Raw genomic sequence first — 23,204 nt, 5'->3', positions numbered from 1 at the left:
AGATCCTGCCATCCCTATACATATTTTTTGTGCTTCAGTTTATTTATACACATTCTCAAATCATTGCTTGCAGTAGTAGAGTTTCTCAAATTCATGTTTAGCATTTCATCCCCGCATCTTTGAAATTTATCTGTGATCATTTGTAGATCTTGCTTCAAATAATCCAAATTTAGTTTGACTTTAGTATTACTTCAGCTTCTCTGAAATCAACTGACCTCTCATCCGTCAGTTTCATTTTACTTATGCTATGTTTCATCTATCCAATTACTAAATGCAATTTGTCCTGTTTTTGTCTGGTCCGTAGCAGATGTTAATGAAGGTAACTTCAACAGAAGAAACATCAATCAACTCTTGTACTGCTCTGCTCCCTTCTTGCTTTTTAGGCTTTCCAGTGACATGATATTTTCATTCAGAGGGGGTTGCACTATTTTGCTCTCTACTTGCGTTTTAGGCTTTCAAAAAATTCCAAATTCATTCAAATAAATCTAGCTATTTCAAATAATCCCAAATTAATTCAAATAAATCTAGCTAATTCAAATAATTTTAGCTAATTCAAATTAATTAAAAGTACTCCTTGTTCATTTGAGCACGTACTCCTAGTGTGAAAAGAAAACCATGATGAATTAAGCGAGTACTCCTAGTCTAACACAATCAAGTACTCCTAGTCTAACACAATCAGTTTTCAGTTTGTACAAAATACTGAAAACTACAGTAAAAATAATGACTAAACAACAATAATTCAGTAGTTTCCTCAAATTTTTGCGGTATGTAGACTCTATTTAGAAATTCAGAGATAATGAAAAGATTGTGCTAGGATGTTCTGAAGCTAACTGAATGTTCTGAAGCTGTCAATATTTTTTATGTAGATTGTGTTAGGATTTGCACAGATTGATGTCACTTTTTTATATAGATTGGGTTAGGACATTACATGTTACTGAATTTGCCTCTCTCAGTCTGCTTTTGACTGAATTAGTGCATCAAGTGATGCCACACTACACTGCTCCATCCTGCTACTGACTGAACTAGTTTTGAGCTCACTAACTGATGCCACTAGCTCACTCACTGCTCTCAGGGAGGCTGTGCCGCGTCGAGTGGATGTACGGTGAGGTCTTGGAAATGGCGTCAAGTCACCCTTGCCATATGGAACATATGTAAGCTCTTCCCGCTAACCTACAGGAGTACATTTTCGTGCTTCAAGTCTAAGCCTTTGTACGGAAAATGCATGCTTCAAGTCTGAACCTATGCACTCCATTTTGTGGTGATTAGTTGCCACTTCTATATGCACTAAGAAAAATAAGCCTGAACATGGCAGGCATGCTTTCTTGTGGTGTTAGCATCCCAGCACTGATCAACACAGCTTGTCCTCACAAGCACATAGAAAATGACAGGTTCTGAACATCAAGTTGACTGAACACAGCTTGTCCTCACAAGAACTTTTATTTGTTTTATGAAACTTCTTGTAATATGCATATTACATCATTTAAATTCAGTGTCAAAACATGGACAAATTCAGTTGTCAAAACACCTCAAACATGGCCAAATTCATATCAGTCCAAAATTTTCATGTTTCACAGAAGTTTACAATTTTTGTGGCCTCTTGATACAATTTTTTTATCAAGAACTATCAATTTTACATCCATTTAACTCCATTGGTGGTGGAACAGGAGGAGCAGTAGCAGCACAAGGAGCAACTCCTTATAGTACAATTTTGGAGTACTCTTGGTGTAAATCAACTTCACTAATTTTCAGGTACAATACTCTGATGGAACAACAAAGATTTCACAAAGAACATCAAAGATTTCACAAAGTACACTGCTTACATAAGTGTGCTGATAATGCAATTCACACTGTAACTGAAACTGCAATTGACACAGGTTCAGATGAATCAGCCACAATCAGTCCATTTTTCAGGAAGTACCAGCAGCCAATAGCAGTAGCAGAGGCAGTCGCCGACAGCAGCAGCAGATGCAATCGCCAACAACAGCAACAGGTCCGCGCGGACATGATCGGGCAGGCTGCAGCGGCAGCAGTAGGTGGTGGGCGACGGCAGTGGTAGGTAGCGGACGGACGACAGTGGAAGCAACTGGTACCACCAACGGGGAAGACCCGCGTGGCCCTGCTTGCCAAAGTCAGGGAGAGGGGAGCGGCGGCTGGGGTTGCTGCAGGCACGAGGAACCTGCGCCGGCGAGGAGGGCGATGAGGAGGAGGCGCCCGTCGAGGTGGTCGCCTTGGAGGAGCAGCTGCAGTCGGGGTCGGGCTCCTTGGAGGAGTAGCCGTAGTCGGGGTCGGGCTCCTTGATAATGCAGGCGGCACCGACGCTGGAGGCGATGCTGCTGCCCCGCTCGCCGGCCGTGCTCGAGCCCCTTGATCCCCTCCTCGAGCCCCTCGATCTCCTCCCTCCTCCAGGACGCGGCCGTGCTGCTCCAGCCCCTGGACGCGGCCATCCTCCTCGGCGATCTCGTGGCCGACGGCGGCGCGAAGTCCGCGGGCAGGTCAGCTGGGCGGAGGGAGAGCGCGGCCAGGGCCTCGATGGCGGGGACCGTATGGTGGATGGATCGGGCGACAGAGGAAGGAGGAAGAAGCCGAGGGTGGCTGATTTGCAACAGTTTAACACATAGAAGGGGGTTTTCGCAAAATTAGAGTTGAACTAAGGCGCAGACAACTTTTCTCGGACGGAGGGAGTAGATTGTATTTTCTTGTTGCAATCCATGTTAAATTCTCCTCATTCTTATAATCAAAACAAAGCTTTTACTAAACATATCGTTGATACTATGATGCAATATTTTGAAGAAAAGCTTTAATTAGAAGTTTCTATCCCTAGAAAGCTTTATGATGAGTGGGAACCTACTATTAAGACTAATATTAAAGATTATGAATGCCATGCTTTGTGTGATTTGGGTGCTAGTGTTTCCACGATTCCAAAAACTTTGTGATATGTGTTAGGTTTCCGTGAATTTGATGATTGCTCTTTAAATTTGCATCTTGCGGATTCCACTATTAAGAAATTATGGGAAGGATTAATGATGTTCTTATTGTTGCAAACATGAATTATGTGCCTGTTGGGGATATTATCACTAGGCGTAAACCGACCTACTTGGGCCGGGTTAACTTCATTAGTGGCGTAAACAGATGAAGGCCCAAGGCCTGTAGTCGGTTAGAACATGTAGCCGTAAACCGGCCTGATGTATGACTTGTATTGTAAGTAAGGAATAGAGAGATACCAACCGGAATACGAGTATGAACCGGTTAGGACTCTATGGACCGACGGGCGTCACCCGTGTATATAAGGGGGACGGGCGTCACCCGTGTATATAAGGGGACGACCCGGTGGCGGTTCAGGACAGACAACCACAACTCGAGCCTAGGCGAAGCTTGTTTGCTCCCTAGCCATCGAGATCATATCAATTCCATCACAACTAGACGTAGGCTTTTACCTTCATCGAAGGGGCCGAACTAGTATAAAACCCTCGTGTCTTTGTGTCCGCTTTAACCCCTTCAAGTAAACTCGTAGCGATGGCTCCACGACTAAGTCCTTTCGCTAGGACATCTGCCATGACAAATCCACGACAGTTGGCGCCCACCGTGGGGCTATCGCACGATGGTTTGACGATCTTGGAGGGCAAGCTCAAGGGACTCGAAGGCTATGTTGTGGGCCGGATGACCAAGAGTCGTCGGGGCAGGATCTACATCGACGACGCAGGATGGGGTCCCGAGGCCGATTCGATCGAGTACGGGTACCGGGTCCCCTTTGGTGGCATACACGTTTTCATTGGCAAAATCGGTGAGCCTGGGCCTGAGCCGGACATCTGCACCAACCTCATCAAGACGGCTCAGCATGCTGGGCTAAACCGGCCATGAAGTGTGTCTTCGTTGGAGTCGTCCACGAAGGAGAGCGTGAGGACGAATCAGAACACAGTAATGAGACCGTCGTCTATTCCGATGACGAGTCCTCGACCGGAGAGACCGAATCGCTATACCAGTTGCAAGACGACCAGATTAGGGGCTGTTCCGATGGCGACAGTATTCCGGACACCCCGGGCCAGGTCAACCGGGTTGGAATATTCATGGCCGGCACACAGGCGGCGAATCACTCTTCGACCGCCGCAGCAATGCTCTCCGGATCAGCAGCGGCAGCCGCAGCAGGGGCAGGAGGCCTTGTGCGCCCGCCGGTTCAAGTTCTATCTGATCTGTTTGATGCACTAGCCGCGCTTATGGCAGAGGACAATCTGGCGGATCAGGAGGCCCATAATGCAGAAATCGCAAAGGTGAAAGAGCAGATCGTGCAAGCCAAAGCGGATCTGGCAGCAGAAAAAGACAGGATGGCTGCAGAACGGGCCGCTTTGGACGCCCAGGCCTATAAACTCATGCTTGACCAGAACGCATCACAGGAGGTTTTGAAGCGGAAGCACAGATCACGCCTGCCGTTAGGGTTTGACCCCCGAAATCTCTTTCACACTCCAGGAGCTGGACCCAGTAATCTGCCACAGTACCCGGAGACAAACCGGATTGAGGCACCAGGACCAGGGGGGACGGTCCAACCTCGCCTGATGGAACCTCCTCAACAGAACATTATGAATTTTCCGCCGATCCAGACGCCCCCAGGTCATTATTCTAATCCTATGGACAACCTTGTTGCAGCTGCCGCGCGATTAGAGGCTATCCCAGTTGAAGGGGACTCTCCGCAAGCGATAGAGACACGCCGGGTTAAGGAGCTTCTCCGGACCGCGCTGATTCAGCAGGAAGCATACTCGTACAGCCATGATCGGATTCACTCTACGCCCCATCCAAGCCGGAGCTATAGCAGGTGCATGGATGAACCGGCTATATCGAGCAATGCGCGAGGCTGTGAAGCAGCACATGGAAATAGCCCGACAGGCGGTGTTCGCGAGGCTCAGGATGTGGTGGACCGGGCCCGGACACGGAGGGAAGCCGAGTTAGCAGCGCAGGATGGTGCGGATCAACTTACACCGGTTCGCCCTACCACCTTTGCCGGACCAGGAGTCGCATCCGCTTTGGGAGTGCCTTCTTTAATCCCCGCTTTACGCAATGTGCGCCTGCCCAAAGATTTCAAGGGTCCACGCAAGGTGCCGAATTACACCGCTGATTTACCCCCTGAAGCATGGGTAGAGAGTTATGAGATGGCCATGGAAATGCTGGACGTGGATGAGGCCGCATATGCAAAATACTTCACCATGATGCTTGAGGGCACGGCTCGTACTTGGTTAAAGAGCCTACCACCCAATTCTATCAGCTCATGGGCCCAGTTGCGGGCCCGGTTTATACAGAATTTTAAGGATACATGTAAGCAGCCCAAGTCCATAGTAGACCTGGCGGCTTGTGTCCAGGAGGAAGGAGAATCAACGACCCGTTGGGTGCGCCGCGTTTCGGAAATTTTGCACTCATCTGACAGGATTAATGCTGACTCTGCGATCTTAACTCTGGAAGGCAACTGCCGGTTTGAGCCTCTAAAATTGAAGTTGGGACGCATGAAGCGGTTCTGTAATGACATGGGAACCCTCATGGCCGCTTTAGTGAAGTATGCCGATTCGGACAGTACCAAGGATCCCGAGCCTGATGATGATGAAGCAGGGAAGGGAAAGAAGAATAGCAACTCCAAACAGCAGCAGTACAAACTAGCGGGTCATGGAAACGGAGGCAAGCGCAAGGCGGATGGCAGCATGGACTTTGTGGCCAACACTAATGCACAGGACAGGGGGCAGCGGCGCAGAGGTAAAGCGGCAAATCGTAATGGGGCTCCCAATCCTAACGCAAGCCGTTTGAACTATTTGTTGAATCAGCCTTGCCCGAAACACGGGACGAAGGAGGTGCCGGCTAACCATCTTTGGAAAGATTGTTATATCATGCAGGAGTTCAAAAACTCTAATGCTTTCCGGTATGATCACGGAACAGGTGGCGGTTCAGGATCCGGTTTCCACGGGCCGGATCACGATGGAGCTTCCGGTTCAGGTCGCAATCAGGGCGGTCACAATCACCAGAATAATCAGAATAGCCAGCAGCAGCAGCAGCAGTCGGGTTATCAGAGCCAGCCAAAATAGTTGAACAATGGGCAATATCATGTTTTCACAACTAGTTTGGATAAACGCGACCGAAAACTCCACAGGCGAGCGGTGAATTCTGTTGAACCGGCCTTACCACGTTACTTGCGCTGGTCGGAGCAGCCTATCGTGTGGAGCAGAGAGGATCACCCGCCCCGGGTTGATAATCCGGGCCAGCTAGCATTAGTGGTAGACCCTCAGGTGGGGGGTTACAAATTCACCAAGGTACTCATGGATGGAGGAAGCAGTATTAACATATTGTACTATGAGACATTCCGCCGCATGGGTTTAACAGACAAAGATCTCAGACCGTCGAATACGGTGTTCCATGGTGTGGTGCCTGGCAAATCTGCATATCCTGTTGGTAAGATAGCCCTGGATGTGGCCTTTGGGGACGAGCACGACTCCCGGTCGGAAAAACTAACATTTGAGGTGGTGAAGATCCGGAGCCCGTATCACGCCTTGTTTGGCCGGCCGGCTTACGCCAAGTTCATGGCGCGGCCTTGTTATATCTACTTGCAGCTCAAGATGCCGGGTTACAAGGGGACCATAACGGTTCATGGGAGCCGTAGGGTCGCTTTGGAATGTGAGGAAGGTGATGCAGCTTATGCAGAGTCAGTCTGTGCCACGGAGGAGTTGAAGTATTATAAGGACAATGTTGATCCGGCGGATATGACCCCTTTAAAGAAGCCAACTACAGAGCATGATTCAGATCTGAAGTTCAAATCGGCAGCTGAGACCAAGCTTGTTGACTTCGTGCCTGGCGATTCGTCCAAGCAGTTCACTATCAGTGCCAACCTGGATCCCAAATAGGAAAGCGCGCTCATCGAGTTCATCCGTGAGAATCGGGACATTTTTGCATGAAAGCCGTCTGACATGCCAGGTGTACCGAGGGAACTTGCTGAGCATACTCTTAATGTGGATCCTAAGTATAAACCGGTGAAACAGTTCCTCCGGCGGTTTAACGAAGAAAGATGCAAAGCCATTGGAGAGGAAGTGGCCAGGCTTTTAGCAGCTGGTTTTATTATTGAGGTGTTCCATCCAGAGTGGCTTGCTAATCCGGTGCTGGTTCTTAAGAAAAACGGCACTTGGCGTATGTGTGTGGATTACACAGATCTTAACAAAGCCTGTCCGGCAGATCCTTTTGCCCTCCCCCGTATTGACCAGATCATTGATGCCACGGCGGGTTGTGAGTGTTTGAGTTTTTTGGATGCATATTCTGGATATCATCAGATCAAGATGGCGGTTAAGGACCAGGAGAAAACAGCATTTATTACTCCCTTTGGAGCCTTCTGCTATGTATCTATGCCCTTCGGGCTCAAGAGTGCCCAAGCCACCTATCAACGGTGTATACAGAATTGCCTGCATAAACAGATTGGCCGCAATGTGCACGCCTATGTGGATGATATTGTAGTGAAGTCAAGACAGAAGGAGACACTGGTGGATGATTTGAAGGAGACCTTTGACAACTTGCGAGTTTACAAGATGATGCTTAATCCGGCCAAGTGTGTCTTTGGTGTTCCGGCAGGCAAGTTATTGGGTTTCCTGGTGTCTAACAGAGGAATCGAGGCTAACCCGGAGAAGATTACGGCTATTACATCTCTAGCTAAACCAAAATGCATCAACGATGTTCAGCGTTTGGCGGGCCGGATCGCTGCACTAAGCCGGTTTATCAGCCGCCTCGGAGAGAAGGCCATTCCTTTGTACCAAATGCTGAGGAATACAGACCATTTCATTTGGAGTCCGGCTACTGATGAAGCATTTGAGGACCTGAAGCGGCAGTTAGCCAATCCGCCTGTTCTTGCAGCTCCGGTCGACAAGGATCCACTATTATTATACGTAGCGGCCAATGCTCGGGCAGTTAGCGTGGCTATTGTGCTGGAACGCAAAGAGGCAGGCAAGGAATATCCGGTTCAGCGGCCGGTTTATTATATCAGCGAGGTGCTTATTGAATCCAAGCAAAGGTGTCCGCATTGGCAGAAGCTGGTCTATGGTGTTTTTATGGCCAGTCGGAAGTTGAAGCAGTATTTTCAAGGGCACCCCATCACAGTGGTCAGTTCAGCTCCCTTGGGTGATATTATACAGAATCGGGAGGCGGCTGGCCGGATTGCCAAGTGGGCTATAGAGCTTGGGCCACACGGACTGAAGTACGTGCCTCGGACGGCAATGAAGTCTCAAGCACTTGTTGATTTCATCAATGACTGGACGGAGTTACAAGCACCAGAGGAGAAGCCGGATCACACATATTGGACTATTCATTTTGACGGATCCAGGCAATTGGAAGGCTCGGGGGCTGGAGTCGTATTAACTTCCCCACGAGGTGATAAGTTTTGTTATGTTCTCCGCATAATGTTCCCTTGTACTAATAATGCAACTGAGTACGAAGCCTTGCTCCATGGTCTCCGGATGGCTAAAGAGATGAATTTAAGCCGGGTTAAGTGCTTTGGTGACTCGGACCTAGTGGCTCAACAGGTGTCTGGCACTTGGGATTCTAAGGACCCGCTCATGGCTGCATATCGTCGGGAAGTGGATAATATTGCAGGTTGTTTCAAGGGTTATCAAGTGGATCATGTGGACCGTCGGAAGAATGAAGCGGCGGATGCTTTAAGCCGGTTGGGCTCTCAGCGTAAACCGGTCCCGCCTAACGTCTTTTTGGACGTGTTGCACAACCCGTCAGTCAAGCTCCCAGGTGAGGTGGATTTGGCTATCCCTGATCCGGAGGCTCAATTGGTGGCAGCCCTGCATGTTATTCCGGATTGGACAGTTCCTTATCTTGCGTACATGAACCGGGGGGAGTTACCAGAGGATGAGATTCTGGCCAGGCAGATAGTCCGGCGATCCAAGTCTATGACGATTGTCAATGGTGAATTACATCATTGCAGTGTATCAGGGGCGTTTCAACGTTGTGTTTCTCCTGAGGAAGGCTGTGAAATCTTAAGAGAAATCCATGAAGGGGATTGTGGACACCACGCCGGTTCAAAGTCTCTGGTGGCAAAGGCGTTTCGTCACGGGTTCTACTGGTTGACAGCGCATGCTGACGCGGAGGACTTGGTTAAACGGTGTGATGGATGTCAGAAATTTTCAAGGCGTGCTCATGTGCCGGCTCAAGAATTGAGGATGATCCCAATAACATGGCCGTTTGCAACTTGGGGGCTGGATATGGTTGGGCCTTTTAAAAGATTCAAGGATAAGAAAACCCACCTTTTGGTGGCAGTTGACAAATTTACCAAGTGGGTTGAAGCGGAGCCTGTCAGCAAGTGTGATGCAGCAACAACGGTGTAGTTCATCAAGAAGGTGATTTTCCGGTTTGGTTTTCCACACAGTATCATTACTGACAATGGTACCAATTTATCCAAGGGCGCTATGAAGGAGTTCTGTGAACGTGAGCACATCCGACTTGACGTGTCGTCAGTGGCACACCCCCAGTCAAATGGACAGGCAGAACGAGCTAATCAGGAAATCTTGCGAGGCATCAAACCCCGGCTTATGGTCCCATTGCAAAGAACACCAGGATGTTGGGTTGAAGAGCTACCATCTGTATTATGGAGTATCAATACTACGCCAAACCGGTCCACAGGATACACGCCATTTTTCATGGTCTATGGAGCAGAGGCAGTTCTCCCTAGTGACATCCGGCACGATTCGCCTCGTGTGGCAGCTTATGTTGAAGTAGACAATGAGACAGCAGGGCAAGACGCTTTGGACCTATTGGACGAGGAGCGTGATATAGCGGCTGCCCGTTCGGCGATTTACCAGCAAGATCTTCGTCGCTATCACAGTCGCCGGATTAGAACCAGAACTTTTCAAGAAGGAGATTTGGTGCTTCGACTCATCCAAGATCAAACGGATATGCACAAGTTATCCCCACCTTGGGAAGGACCTTTCGTGGTCAGCAAGAATTTGCACAACGGGTCGTACTATCTGATTGATATTCGAGGGCATCAAGACTCACGTACATCAAAGGAGGAGACCAACAGGCCATGGAATATAGCTCATCTTCGGCCTTACTATACTTGAGCCATCGGCTCTATCTATGTACATATCATGACAATGTATATATTATCTTTGATATATCAAACCGGAGCCTCAACTAAAGCGGGGTCTCTGTCTTTCTCATCATGCGAGGTTACACGGAGTGGTTCTGTTTAAAGCGGCCTCCGGTTTACCCCTTGACATTTGTTTTTTATATATCACTGGGGGCCTTGGTCGTGTCCGAACCAACGAACACCCTTTGATAGGCGACAGCCACGAGATCATTTGGGGACATGGTCAAGTCTGAACCAGTCACGCCTCTTGGTCGGCCTAAGGCCACAAAATCACTTGGGGGCATGGTCGAACCCGAACCATTGTCACGCCTCTTGATCTGGCATATATGCCACGAGTCATTTGGGGACCTGGCTGACTTGAATCATTGTCACTCCTATTGGGGGCCTTGATCCTGTCCGACCATGGTAATACCATCTGAACAGCTCAGTATAGCATATTTTTGCAAATGGTTTTTATCATTGCCTTTGCTTCCATGTTGTTTTCATGGTTTGTTCGTTCTTAGTTTTTGTTGGATTTCTTTTATGTCAACAAGCATATTTTTTCGGGTTCAGCCAATGATTTTTGCTCCCCCTTTAAATCCGGAGGAGTCTGCCTGGTTTACCTTTTCCCTGTTAACATCATGGAGTAACCAGGGGGTTCGTATTAAGTCAGTACGGTTTGTACGGGAGCTACTTTCTCCCTTTTTGACGGTAATGGTTTATAAAACCACCGCTTCAGGCTTGGCTAAAGCCAGCTTTATGCTCAAACATGGCAGGTATTTATGTATCATCTATTTGTTATATTACTGATACACATATCAAGATCATAATCCGGCTGACGGTATAACCGCCACCGAAGTTCAAATTTTTCTGATTGCAGGAAATATGAATTAAAGTTTTTCAAGCAAAAGCTTCGGTACTTATGCACGAAGGCATATTCCAGGCAGAAGTTTTAACTATCCTATTACAAGGCAGCATGGTGCTCAAACAAAGTCATTGTTTTTTTTGGAAGGATGTTGCAAATAGCTCTTCAAACTGGCTTCCGGTTCAAGCCTGCTCCTCATCCTCCGCCGCTTCAGCTTCCTCGTCTCTACCCATTGGCTGGAAATCAACAGTGGTCCAGTCGATTCCCATTAAAGCTTGGAAAACAGCCTCTTCATGGATCAGGGAAGACGGTTCAATATCAGGGGCGTAAGTGTGCTTACGGATTGGAGGAATCAGATTCTCCGCTTCAACAGTTGGGGCAGGCACTCGCTTGTTTTGATTATTATATTGCGCTTGATAATGCGTCAAATCTGCCTCTTCAGCTAGCTGGCAAGCCAGAGGGCGCATTGCATGGTTTATGGCCATTAAATCTTCTTCGTTGAATTCAGAGCCATCTTCTTTCAGACTGGGATAGCCTTGAGCTGCTTCCACAGGATCAAAGTCGGGCACCCATGCCTTTGCCCGGATTAAGGCATTGATGGCTCCGGTTCGGGCAGCGGATTTTTCAGCTCCTCAATCCGGGCTGGAAGCATTGACAACTTGCTAAGAGTGTCCTGGATTAAAGAGGGCGCCGGGTTGTTGTGAGAAGCTGTGGTGATGATCCGTTGGGCTCCGGTATACAATTGTTCCACCAAGGTGTAGGCAGCTTTCAATTTCTTCCGCACATCATTTCCTAAGTGCCCAATACGTGTGCCTACAACAAGATTGGAATGGTCTCAAACCGGATTTACGATACAACAGATTCAAATTTACCACAGAAGTTACAAGGAGCTTACCAAAGATTGCAGCAGTCATGGAATGTATTTGCCGCTGTACGGCCGTCAGTTCATCCACCACCGGTTTAAGGGCCGCTTCAGCATTTTCCGCTCTTTTGGTTAAACCGGCCTTCTCAGTGGCCCAGTCAGCCCGCTCTTTCTTGAAGCCTTCTTTCACCCGTTCAGCAGTGCTCAAAGCGCTGGTTAATTCTTGCTTGGCCTTATCTGTTTCAGCCTGTTGGGTCTTCAGGGCCTCCTGCAAATCGGCAATCCGGTCCTCTTTGATTTTCACCTCAGCCTGCATACAGATGGCATTTTAAACTTTGCACAGGCGATCCAAGAAATGGAAGTATCAACCACATAACAAAGTTATATGCCTGATACTTGGGGGCTAATGCACCTTCAATTTTTTGTATATTGCTAGATTACAAAGTCCCAAGCTCAATACAAGTATTCAACTTGGCACTTGGGGGCTAATAGCTATTTGATCAAGTTATGTTCTAAGGACAGCTTTTTTTTTGAGCCCCGGTTTACTTATGCTAAGTTAGACCGGCCCTCGAGGGTTATGCCGACGGATTTCAAAAATGTTCAGGATCAAGTCCCGGTTTGACCAAGGTCACAAACCGGCCCTTGGGGGCTACAAGGATGAATGCAATGGCAGAAAGGAAAGAAGGAATTTTACCTCAAATTTATCCCTCATCATTTTGACCAGGCCAGCTTCACAGTCACGGCTAGTGTAAAGCCGGTTTAAATAGCCAGAGTGAAGATCTTGAGCATTCAAAGCGGCGTATGTCTCTAATTCAACATCCCATTTTCCTTTGTTCAGAGGGGAAGAATCCTTTTTGATGGTATGCCTGGTAAGGGTGGCAGGATTCCCGGGTTCAGAGCGGCCTACGCCGGTAATCACAACATCATCATCTTTTGACTCGCCGGTTTGTCAGCAGGAGTGTGGGATTTCTCAATCTGGACAGAGCTGGCAGGCGGATCAGCAGAGGCTGGAGTATGAATAAGACCTTCTTCAGGGATAACGTCGTCTTGCAGAGGAGGATCATTGGGGATATCTTCACAAGTAAACACTTCATGATCCGGTGCTTGGTCATGTTCTGGGGCCACATCTTCTTCAGCCGCTCTATCCAGGCGGGCCTTCTTGCTTGGTTTCGGTTTAGCCCTGAAAGAAAAATAAAAAGTCAAGGAAAAGCGTAAGCCATTGCGCAGTATACTGGAAGCATATGTTCGGTTTAACTTACCCAACAACTGTTTTCAAAGGTGGTAGCTGGGTGGCCGACGATTCACCAGACGATGAATGAGAAGTGACCTGGTAATCGGAGTCGGATGGATTAAGAGGTTGACGGAAGAAACCCGCTTTAGGATTTAAATCAATAAAAAGGTCGGAGACCTCGGAGCAGCGTTTTCGAACTGGACTGTTCGGTAAACTGGCAGAAGTAACTACCTGGCCGCTATGCCGGGTTGTGCGGCGAGCTTCGTGTTGCTGGGTCTTCATAAGAAAGTTGGGATCCAAATAAGCAAGAGGATGAGAAAATTTAACTTTCCGGTTTGTCCGGCGGGATTTTGGCAAAGGCAAGATTTCTGAATCAGAAGAGAGAATGGTTACCTCAACGAAGCCCGCATTGCTGGCCTCAGCGTCATCCTGACAAGCATCATCATCAATAAGGCGGGTAAAAAGTAAGCCAAGTGAATCAAGTTCTACCTCAAGATCCGGATTACCCACATCATCATCAATGGCTGGGTCAGATGAAGCGGTGGTCTTTCTTTTACGAGCTGGTTTCTTGATAGCCTTGGTCTTGGGCCAGGTTGGCCACCCTGCCTTCTCCGTTTTATCTTGTGAAAGCTTCTTGCTCCAAAACGGATTATCACTCTGGATCAACAATAATTAAAGGTCAGACAGATAAAGCAGTAACAGGTTCAATAATAAAGCAAGTAAAATCTTACCGCTGGCGGTTCGTTGGTGGTGCAGTAAGGAAGCAGACCGGTTTGAGCACAGAGGTGCTCCGGTTCATTCAACATCTTCTTTACAGATTCTGTGACTTCGTCGTCGGAGACCTGGATTTTGATATGTCGGAGTGGGTCATCGACACTGCCAGTATATTCGCACATCAAACCAGGGCGCCGGCTTAGAGGCAGAATGCTCCATGATATCCAGCAGCATGCAAGGTCTATTCCTGTTAAACCATTGGCCATGAAGGCCCGGAGCTTGGACAGTTGAGGGGCATATTTAATTCTCTCCTTGGCGTTTAGCCTTTGTGGAAAAGGGTGAGTGTTGCTGAGCCGTTCCGGATGGAAGCCAGGCAAGGGATTTTCATTGTCAGGGGAGGTATCCTTGCAATAAAACCAGGTTGCGTTCCACTCCTTGGGGTGAGTATGGAGTTTGACGTGGGGATAGGTGATTTCCTTCCTCTTCTGAATGGCCATACCGCCCAGTTCGGTATTAGGGCCGTCGGTGAATTCAGTACGGCGGTTTAGATGAAAGAGATCTCTAAATAACTCGACTGAAGGCTCCTCTTGAAGGTATGCCTCAGAAAGTACTTGAAAGTGACATAGATTGGTGACGGAGTTGGGACCAGTATCCTGTGGACGGAGTTGAAAGTTGGCTAACACATCCCGATAAAATTTAGAGCCGGGCAGTTTGAAGCCCCGGGCCATGTAATCTGCGAAGACCACGACCTCTCCTTCCTGGGGCATGGGAGGACATTCATCTCCAGGAACCCTCCAGTGAATCATATCTTTTCTATCCAAAGCGCCGATCAGGACTAGGTCGTCCAGCTGTGATTCTGTGACACGGGAGGGAACCCAGTTGCACTCGTACACTTGTTTGGCCATGACGAGATCTACAAGAAATAGGTGATCCGGTTCAAGGACATGCCGGATAAAAAGGTGTTGATCTAATTACGGTAAACCGGAGGCAGTACCCATAAACCGGTCCTCTACAACGCGGCATCAGATGGATTCTGGCGGTTCAACCAGGGGACTAATGGCATATATACCGGTTTAGCAATTTTTTCTCTATAGTGAAGTTAAACCGCCTGGCCTAAGCATCGGAAGCAATTGAAACTATGGATAACTAGTTATGCAGAAACAAATTTCACAAAATCGTGTTACAGCCGCGGATCTACAGCAAGATCACAAAAACATGAAATATTTCGAAGACTAAGGCGGAAACAGAAGTGAACCATTGAGCGGATATGTGCGGGAGATCTATGAGCTTGGATGAGAAATAGCAAGCGGATGCTAAAGGAATCGCTACTAAGCACAGCAAGAGTTCACAGATGCATTCAAGGTCAGAGAACAGCTATGAACGCGCAATGAACATAGCAAGAACATGGAACCCTAAGAACAGATCTAGGTTAAGGAGAGAGAACTTACCGGGAACGGAGAAGATGCGGAAAGACGCCGCAACACTCTGGTACGTTCAGGTTGATGCAGCGGCCCGAGACGAGGCAGAGGTCGACGGTGGTGGCGGAGCTCCAAAGCCGGCGACGTGAGGAAGAAGAAGAAGAAGGGACGAAGGGGAAGAGAAAGGAAATGACCCTTCGGTCTTATTTATAAGGCAACCGAGCTAGGTCAAACGCGCGAATCCAGGAGCTGTCATTAAGAGGGCGTTATGAATTTCATAATGACGTCATGCCGGTTTACAGTAACCAAAACTGATGACGTCATGCCGGTTTACAGCAACCAAAAATAATGACGACATGGAGATTTGCCAATTAACAGAAGATATCCAAGACGCAAGATGGTGTGAAGGATTGACATGAACTAGTTCAAATCAATCTGGGGCCTAATGTTGGGGATATTACCACTAGGCGTAAACCGGCCTACTTGGGCCGGGTTAACTTCATTAGTGGCGTAAACAGATGAAGGCCCAAGGCCTGTAGTCGGTTAGAACATGTAGCCCTAAACCGGCCTGATGTATGACTTGTATTGTAAGTAAGGAATAGAGAGATACCAACCGGAATACGAGTATGAACCGGTTAGGACTCTATGGACCGACGGGCGTCACCCGTGTATATAAGGGGACGACCCGGTGGCGGTTCAGGATAGACAACCACAACTCGAGCCTAGGCGAAGCTTGTTTGCTCCCTAGCCATCGAGATCATATCAATTCCATCACAACTAGACATAGGCTTTTACCTTCATCGAAGGGGCCGAACTAGTATAAAACCCTCGTGTCTTTGTGTCCGCTTTAACCGCTTCAAGTAAACTCGTAGCGATGGCTCCACGACTAAGTCCTTTCGCTAGGACATCTGCCGTGACAAAGCTTTAATTAGAAGTTTCTATCCCTAGAAAGCTTTTATGATGAGTGGGAACCTACTATTAAGACTAATATTAAAGATTATGAATGCCATGCTTTGTGTGATTTGGGTGCTAGTGTTTCCACGATTCCAAAAACTTTGTGATATGTGTTAGATTTCCGTGAATTTGATGATTGCTCTTTAAATTTGCATCTTGCGGATTCCACTATTAAGAAATTATGGGAAGGATTAATGATGTTCTTATTGTTGCAAACATGAATTATGTGCCCATAGATTTCATTGCTCTTGATATAGATTGCAATCCTACATGTCCTATTATTCTTGGTAGACCTTTCCTTAGAACGATTGGTGCAATTATTGATATGAATGAAGGAAACATTAGATTCCAATTTCCGTTAAGGAAAGGCATGGAACACTTTCCTAGGAAGAAAATTAAATTACCATATGAACTATCATGAGAGCCACTTATGGGTTGTGTTGGGGATATAACTATTGGGTATGAACCGCCCAGGAGGGGCCGGGTCATACCACTGGCGGTTCATAATGAGAAGGCCCAAGAAGATGTTGAAGATGGCGGTTCATGAAGCAAGCTTACTGAAGGCCCAAGACCCGGAAGAGACTTGAGGTCCACAGGCATTAACCGCCATATGTTTAACTTGTATGTTAAGGAAAGTTTAGTTCTGTCACCGAGCCGGACATGTTGTGTATGAACTGGTCGGGACTCTGTAAGCTATCGGGCATCAGCCTGTGTATATAAAGGGGTGACCCGACGGTAGGTTAGGGCAGAAAAACAACATGTCGAGAACTAGGTCAAGCGTATTCCCTCCCTGGTAATCGAGACCCAAGAAATACAACCTAAAGTAGGAGTAGGCCTTTACCTCGTTGCGAGGGGCCGAACCTGGGTAAAAACTCTTTGTGTCCCTTGTCCTGTTTTAACCCCTTCAAGCTAATTATGTTGCGATGGCTCCACACCTAAGTCCTCATGCTAGGGCATCTGCCGTGATGATTCCACGACAGTTGGCGCCCATCATGGGGCCAGTGCACGGTGGTTTCGAGTTCTTGAAGGGCAGCTTCGCAGGGCTCAAGGGATACACTGTGGGCCGGATGACTAAGAGTCGTGGCGGCAAGCTCTACATCGATGACGCGGGATGGGGCCCCGAAGCCGACTCAATCGAGTATGGGTACAGGGCCCCCATCGGCAGAATTCATGTCTTCATCGACAAGATTGGTGAGTCGGAGGCTGAGTCGGGCACCTGCACCGACATCATCGAGACGGCTCAGCGAGCGTGACCCGCAAAGCTTCAAGCCGCCCCGTAGCATGTCTGTGGCTTTATTCAAGGAATGGATCTGGAAGGAGAATCTGAATCCGGTGGTGAGACGGTGTTTATTTAGGCGATGAGTTCTCAACCGGCGAGACCAATTCCATCTATCAGGTACAGGATGGTGAGCTTGGAGTCTGTTCCGAGGGTGATAGTATTCCGGACCCTACGAGCCGCCAAACCGGGTTACAATCTTCATGGTCGGTACATAGCTAGGGCAGAATTCTTCAACTATGGCAACAATGATCTCCAATTCAGCAACGGCAGCGACAACTGGGGCAGGAGGCCCTGTGCGCCCGCCGGCTCAAGTTTTATCTGAACTGTTTGATGCTCTGGCAACATTGTTAGCGGCGGAGGTGACCCCGGAGAACCAAACTCAACATTATGCGGACATTGCAAAGTTACGTGATGAGATAGCCCAAGCTAAAGAGGATCTAAATGCTGAGAACACCCGGATGGTGACGGAGCGGGCTGCCATGGAGAGGGAGGCAGAACGGCTTCAAGCAGAGAACTTTCGCTTGAGCTTGGACCGGGACGCATCAAACGTTGTCTTCAATAGAAGGCATGTGAGTCATTTACCTTCGGTTTACGATGCGAGGAATCTTTTCAACACGCCCGGGGCAGGAACCAGTAACCCGCCTGGTGTGGATCGGGACGTTGAGGCACCGGCGGCTGGAGCACCAATTCAGCGTCGTGCTGCACACCCCGCACGTTTGAAATCGACCCCTTAGCATGTTCCGATGCCCCCGGGTCATTTTTCTAATCCTTTGGATAACATGATAACTACGGCTACTCGATTGGCGGCTCTCCCAGTTCAGGATGAGTCGCCAGCGGTGATGGAAATAGGAGAGCCAAAGAGCTTCTTCAGATAGCAGTGGCTCAACAGGCGGCCTATTCATATAGTCGTGATCAGATTCATTCAACCCCATGTCCAAGCCAGAGTTACAATAGACACACTGATCACCGGCCGTTTCGAGCAGTGAGCGGCATCGCAATCAACCTCGTAGGCCTGACCCGCCGCGCGCTGGTAATGAGACTCAGACTTTCATGGACCAGGGCAGAGCGTGGCGTGAGGCAGAGTTGGCAGGTCAGCTACCGGCTCAACAACAATCTTCGGTTTATCTGTCAGCGTCTGTCGAGGTAGGAGTGGCCTCTAGAACCTTGGGCGTGCCGTGTTTGGTTCTGGCTCTACACAATGAGCGCTTGCCTAAGGATTTCAAGGGCCCCGCAAGGTGCCTAACTACACGGCGGATCAGCCCCTAGAGCTTGGATTGAGAACTATGAGATGGCTATGGAGATGCTGGATGTCAGTGATGCTGCATGTGCTAAGTATTTCACCATGATGTTGGATGGGCCGGCTCGTACTTGGTTGAAAGGGCCGCCCGCTAATTCCATTGGGTCATGGGCGGAGTTGAAAAGGCGATTTATTCAAAATTTTAGAGACACATGCAAGCAGCCTATGTCAATTCTCGATTTGGATTCTTGCATCCAAGGTGAAGGTGAGTCAACAACCAATTGGGTGCGCCGGATCTCAGCTCTTATACACTCGTCGGATAGTATCAACGCCGGTTCAGCAGTCCTGATGTTAGAGAAGATCCCCTTACGCAGAAATTGGGGAAGCTTAAGCGTAATTGCAATGGTATGGGGGAGCTCATGGCAGCTCTACTTAAATATGCCAACTCGGATAGCACTAAATACCTTGAGTCTGATGAGGAGAAGACTGGGAAAGGGAAGAAAAGTGGCAATGCAAAGGGATATCACAACACGGCAGGTCAAGGTGGCAATGGTAAACATAAGGCGGACGACGGTTTAGACTTCATGGATAACACCAATACACAGAGTAATAACTAGCGTCGTAAAGGAAAATACCAGCGCCCGGTTTGGAGGGCCAAAGTTCAACCTTGAGGCCATGATGAATCAGCCTTGCCCAAAGCACGAAACCCAAGATAAGCCGACCAGTCATTTGTGGAAGGATTGCTTCATCATGAGGGAGTATAGAAACTCTAATTTTTTCCAGAATAATCATGGCCCGCATGGAGGTTCAGGATCCGGCTCTCATGGACCTGGTTTCAGAGGTGGCGGTTCAAGCTCTGGCTTCTAGGGTCAAGGCAACCAAGGTGGTTTTATTCAGCAATCTGGCCAAGGAAATCAGCAACACTAGTCTGGTTATCAGAGCAATCCAAAGCAGCTGAATAGTGGTCAATATCATGTGTTCACCACAAGTCTGTGCAAGCAAGATCAGAAAATCCATAAGCGGGCGGTGAACTCCATTGAGCTGGCAGTGCCTCGTTATTTGAGATGGTCTGAGCATCCTATTGTATGGAGCCGTGAGGATCACCCGCCCCGAGTTGACAATCCAGACCAGTTGGCATTAGTGGTGGCTCCACAGGTAGGAGGGTATAAGCTTACAAAGGTGCTCATGGATGGGGGCAGTAATATGAATATCCTTTATTATGAGAGTTTTCGTCCCATGAATTTGAATGACAAGGATCTTAAGACATCTTCTACTATTTTCCATGGGGTGGTGCCTGGTAAGTCGGTGTATCCAGTGGGTAAGATAACAATGGAGGTGGCTTTCGGAGATGACCATGATTCTAGAGCTGAGAAATTGACCTTTGGAGTGGTTAAGATCAAAATCCGATACCATGCTTTGTTTGGGCGGCCGGCTTACACCAAGTTTATGGCGCGACCTGTTATGTTTATTTGCAGCTTAAAATGCCGGGTCATAAGGGCACCATCACGATGCATGGTGATAGATGGATTGCTCTGGACTGTGAAGAGGGTGATGCATCTTATGCTGAGTCAGCCTGTGCTACTGAGGAGTTAAAGTTTTATAAAGATAATGTTGACCCGGTGGATATGATGCCTTTGAAGAAGCGAACTATAGAAAAATGACCCCCTATTGAAGTTTAAGTCGGCAGATGACACTAAGTTGGTTGATTTTGTGCCCCGCGACTCGTCCAAGCAGTTCAGCAGCAGTGCTAATATGGATCCAAAATAGGAAAGCGCGCTCATCGAGTTCATCCGTGAGAGCCGGGACATCTTTGCATGGAAACCTTCTGACATGCCGGATGTACCGAGGGAACTCACTGAGCACACTCTTAATGTGGACCCAAAGTTTAAACCGGTCAAGCAATTCCTTCGCCGTTTTAATGAAGAGAGGCGTAAGGCAATTGGTGAAGAAGTGGCTTGGCTCTTGGCGGCAGGGTTCATCATTGAAGTTTTTCATCCTGAGTGGTTGGCTAACCCGCTGCTGGTACTTAATAAAAACGGCACTTGGCGTATGAGTGTGTATTATACAGATCTTAATAAGGCCTGTCCGGCTGACCCTTTTGCTCTTCCTCATATTGATCAGATTATTGATGCTACGGCGGGTTGTGAGTGTTTGAGCTTTTTGGATGGTTATTCTGGTTACCATCAGATCAAGGTGGCAGTTAAGGACCAGGAGAATACAACTTTCATCACTCCCTTTGGAGCCTTCTGCTATGTGTCTATGCCCTTTGGGCTCAAGAGTGCCCAGGCGACTTACCAACGGTGTGTTCAGAATAGCCTCCATGACCAGATTGGGCACAATGTTCATGCCTATGTGGATGATATCATTGTGAAATCCAGGAAAAAGGAGACTTTGATAAATGATTTGAAAGAGACCTTTGACAATCTCCGGGTTTATAAGATGATGCTTAACCCGGACAAGTGTGTCTTTGGCGTGCCAACGGGTAAGCTTTTGGGTTTCCTGGTTTCTGAGAGGGGCATTGAAGCTAACCCAGAGAAGATAAAGACTATCACTTCTTTGGCTAAGCCGGCATGTATCAATCACGTCCAACGTTTGCCGGGTCGTATTGCGGCTTTGAGCCGGTTTATAAGCTGTCTGGGAGAGAAGGCCATCCCTTTGTATCAAATGATGAAAAAGACAGATGGCTTTGTCTGGAGTGATGCTGGTAATGAGGCATTTGAGGCACTTAAGAGACAGCTGGCTGAATCGCCGGTTCTTGCAGCTCCTATTGAAAAGAAGCCCTTGCTGTTATACGTGGCTGCAAACAACAGAGCTGTCAGTGTGGTAGTTGTGGTTGAAAGGAAGGAGTCAGGCAAGGAGTATCCGGTTCAAAGGCTAATTTATTATGCCAATGAGGTGCTCATTGAGTCTAAGCAGCGATACCCACATTGGCAGAAGTTGGTATACAGCGTGTTCATGGCTAGCCGCAAGTTGAAGCAATATTTTCTTGGTCATCCCATCACTGTGGTTAGCTCTACTCCATTGGGAGATATTATTCAAAACAGAGAAGCCACAGGTCAGGTAGCTAAGTGGGCCATTGAGCTTGGACCCCATGGCTTGAAGTATATGCCGAAGACAGCTATAAAGTCTCAAGCACTTGTGGATTTCATCAATGACTGGACGGAATGGCAGATGACTGAGGATAAGCCGAATAGTACATATTGGACTATTCACTTTGATGGATCCAGGCAATTGGAAGGATCGGGGGCGGGAGTTATATTGATTTCCCCATGAGGTGATAAATTTTGTTATGTTTTAAGGCTGATGTTCCCTTGTACTAACAATGAAGCTGAGTATGAAGCCTTACTCCATGGTCTTCGGATGGCTAAAGAGATGAATCTAAGCCGGGTGAGGTGTTTTGGCAACTCAGACTTGGTGGCTCAGCAAGTGTCATGAACTTGGGATTCAAAGGATCCACTCATGGTGGCTTATCACCGAGAGGTTGATGCTATTGCTGGTCATTTCAAAGGTTATCAAGTGGAGCATGTGGAACGCAGGAAAAATGAAGCTATTGATGCTTTAAGCCAGTTGGGGCCTCAGCGTAAGACGGTACCCCCTATTGTTTTCCTTGATGTTTTGAATAACCCATCTGTTAAGTTGCCCACAGAGGAAGATTTGGCAGTTCCTGACCGGGAGGAACTGTTGGTGGCGGCTCTCCATGTTATCCCTGATTGGACTGTTCCATACTTGGCTTTTATGACCCGAGGCGAGTTACCTGAGGATGAAACCTTGGTGTAGCGTCAAAGATGAGATTATATCCCAATCACGTGATGAACTCGTGATTGGGGCACAACCGCATTTCGAGCGCATAGCAAGGTGGATATCATTACAACATACCATGTACAGAATAGATGAGAATACAAGATAAAGGCTTACACTCGCCACAAGTTACAACATCCATACAACAATACATCAGTACATAGCAATCATCAAGCACAAGAGCAGGATCCGACTATAGATGAAATCAAACGAAAAATAAGAACGACATCCACCCTGCTAGCCCAGGCTCCCGTGTCACGCCCAATATGCGACCCTATCCAAAAGGAACTTGAAGGTCCCACCAAGGATAGACCCGCATATTGAAACGCTTTTGCAAGGTGGATATCATTACATCAACATTACATAATAAATGGGGATACATACAAGAGGCATACAATGCCACACGAATACAACATCACAATACATCAGAGCATCATCCGGCTACGGATGAAACACAAACAGAAACTCAAACGACATCCACCCTGCTAGCCCAGGCTGCCGACCTGGAACCTATCCCCTGATCAAAGAAGAAGCAGAAGAAGAACTCAACGCAAGCAAGCATCGCTCTCGCGTCATGATCATCGAATAACCTGTACCTGCAACTATTGTTGTAGTAATCTGTGAGCCACGAGGACCCAGCAATCCCATTACCATGGGTATCAAGACTAGCAAAGCTTAAAGGGAAAGGAAGGGGTAAAGTGGTGAGGCTGCAGCAGCGACTAAGCATATATGGTGGCTAACATACGCAAATAAGAGCGAGAAGAG

Source organism: Triticum aestivum, chromosome 4B (assembly GCF_018294505.1).
Source record: "Triticum aestivum cultivar Chinese Spring chromosome 4B, IWGSC CS RefSeq v2.1, whole genome shotgun sequence".
Lineage (NCBI taxonomy): Eukaryota > Viridiplantae > Streptophyta > Magnoliopsida > Poales > Poaceae > Triticum > Triticum aestivum.
Note: the sequence above shows the minus strand (reverse complement) of the source record.